Source organism: Littorina saxatilis, linkage group LG12, assembly GCF_037325665.1.
Source record: "Littorina saxatilis isolate snail1 linkage group LG12, US_GU_Lsax_2.0, whole genome shotgun sequence".
Classification (NCBI taxonomy): domain Eukaryota; kingdom Metazoa; phylum Mollusca; class Gastropoda; order Littorinimorpha; family Littorinidae; genus Littorina; species Littorina saxatilis.
In genome coordinates, this window is record NC_090256.1 from 1,370,814 (window position 1) to 1,374,105 (window position 3,292).

Consider the following 3,292-nt stretch of genomic DNA (forward strand, 5'->3'; position numbering starts at 1 on the left):
CACACACACACACACACACACACACACACATACATACACCCACACACACACACACATACACATATGCGCACACACACATACACACACGCACACACACATACACACACACACACACACACACACACACACACACACACACACACACACACACACGCACACGGACACACACACACAACAACAACTTCATCAACATCATCATCATCATCATCATCGTCGACATCATTATCATAATCAACAAAATATATAGAGGTTAGTGATAGCAATGCATTCTTGCTAGAAACAGCTTCAGAATGTAACTGTTCGTGACAACAAATATTTGCGAAGCTGCGATTTGAAGTGTTTAATCGTGCTTGACCCCTTTATCTCACATGGTAGCGAATTCCAAATTGTTGAGCCCGAAAACGCTAAACTGGTTTTATATAAATCAATACGGGGTAGCGGGGAAATTAATTTGTTTGAGCCATATCTGTCTGTTGCTTTCTGAAATAATGATCGCATGTACTGTGGGGTCTCGTTTATTTGTACCTTAAACATTAAAAGAGCCTTATTAAATAATAACTGATCTTTAAGGGATAGAAAATTAAGGCTGCTAAGCTTTTGATCTGTTGATGTTTGTGGACCCGGCATGATAAGTTTAGCTGCGCGACGGTGAAGAGAATTGACTTTTTTTAAGTGAACATCGCTACAACCATCCCAAAGTGTAGATGCATAATTCAGATGAGGTAAAATATGACCATAATAAAACAACTTGAGTGCTGAGGTATCAGCGTAATGCTTTAATTTGGAGAGAAGGAACAAGTTTTTAGATAAGGTTTTGGTAACACGGTTGAGGTGGGACTGCCACTTTAATTCAGCGTCTATGGTGACCCCGAGAACACGATGGCTGGTTACTTGCTCAATGGGTGACTCATTTAAACTGAGATGAAGATTCAGAGGAGCGAGTTGGTGTTTCTGTCGTGTTGTGATCACCATGCATTTAGTTTTGCCTGGGTGTATAATCATTGAGTTTTGTTTACACCAATCAAAATTTAATATGTTGTTCAAACTCGTTTGAAGAGAGGTTTCAATAGATTGTAAACTTTTACCGGACGTGTAAAGAGACGAGTCGTCTGCGAAAAGGTCATTAATAACCGTCTTGTCTGATATATAGAGTGGTAGATCGTTAATGTAAATGCAAAATAAAAGTGGGCCCAAAACTGATCCTTGTGGGACGCCGTGCATGAGCCGTCCTATCGAAGAACGATTACCACTAAGGGAGACAAACTGCGTTCTGTTCGCTAAATAAGAACGAAAAAAAGGTAAGTAGGATGCGTCGCCTAAATAACAAGATAATTTCTTTAACAGAATTGTGTGATCAACAATATCAAACGCAAGAGAGAGAGAGAGAGAGGGACAGAGTAGCCAGAAGCCTTCGCAACCTGAACTAATTTAAATAGATTAGGACTCTTGCAAATATGATTTGTAAACTTAAGGGAAAACAAAATCCCTTGTGTGAGAAAAAGAGAAATTGTTGTATTTCGCGTCTAATGTTTGTTAAAAGGGTATTCTCTCAGAGGTTCATCTCTATTCTTCTTCTGTTTTGACATTTTGTGCTCTTAGAATTTCTGCAAAAAGTAAGGATGTAGACTGTGTGTGCGTGTGTGTGTGTGTGTGTGTGTGTGTGTGTGTGTGTGTGAGTGTGTGTGTGTATGTGTGTGTGCGTGCGTTCGTGTGTGTATGTGTGTGCCTGTCCGTCTCTCTGTCTGCATATGCACACACAAGGATTATTATCCCATGTCGCATAATATAGCACGTGCGCCTTCATACGTGTGTTCGCACGCCTAGCATGCCTCTGTGTTCTTGCACAAGTGCGCGCACGCTCCTGACTCCACAAGTATGGCCCGAATTGCCGCAGTGACACCCCAGCTTCCCCCAGACGTTTCCTCCTTGTTATGTTCTTATCCATCTCCAGCGCCTAACGTCAAGTTTTCCCAGCCATTAGCGATAAAAACAAACTTGGCCTCCCCGGCTTTTTAGCACTTGGCTCTTCCTTACACCCCTTTTCTTTTTCTTAGCGAGTCAAAAAATTAAAACAGGAAAGTGGAAGAAAATAAAGACAACATAACGAAGAACTTGCTGCCTCATTTTGCCTCTCCGGTTGCTTAGCACAACACAAGGCATGCGGCGCGTCGGGTCGGGTACGCAGGAAGTCGGGTAGAGGAATGAAGGAGGGGGGGAGGTGGGGAGTGAGGGGTAGGGATCAGGGAGGTGCGAGGTAAAAGCTGACATGCTGCCAATCAAGGGGAGAAGGAAGCACCTTTCACCTTTCTGACGGGTGTCAGGTCTGGCAGTGGCGGCAGGCGGGCAGCAGCCTGGAAGCATTACGTCATCATTACCGTTGAAAAAACGAATGACGACAGAACGACGAGAAGACAAAAAGTAAGATGAGAGGGGGGAGGATAAAGAGGGAGGGGGGCGGGTGGGGTGGGGAGGGGGGAAAGGAGGGGTGAGGACAGAGATATTCATGAGGAGAACGTTAGATTTGTTCGGCCAGATTGGGCCTCCATTATGCCATCAATGCCTTCGAAAAACAAAACGATCCACGACAGAGCGACAGGAAAGGAAAATGTTGGATGCGATGGGTTAGGATGGGGGAGGAGGGACAAGGGAGGGGGGGGGGGGGTGGAGTAGGAGGGACAAGTAGATGGATGTGAGGAGAACATAAGATTTTTTGTCGGTAAGTTTTGGCCTCCAATACGTCATCATTGACGTTTTGAATGACAAAACGAATGACGACAGAACGACCAGAAGAAAAGTCTGTATGTGTAGGGGGAGGAAGGGAGAGAATGTGAAAGCGAGGAAAAGATTGCACTATAAATGAAGCGCTTTAACCCCTGGTCAACGTGTGCAGGTAGGCTAGCGCTCGTCTGTCAAGGGCACCCCGTGTAACTATACTGTTTTATACGATGACTGTAATATAACACACCCACAAGACGTCATTACTGAGGGTAAAGTTAACACACGCAGACATACACAGACACACAACAGACAGACAACAAGCACACACACACACACACACACGCACCCACACACATACACACACAAACCCACACACACACACACACACACAAACCCACACACACACACACGCACCCACACACATACACACACCCACCCCACGCACTCTCACACACACACACACACACACACACACACACACACACACACACACACACACACATTGACACCAAATCAACACGTATTAGTCACAGTTTTGTGTTTTCCTTTCTTTTTCCTCACACAAAAAGTCAGA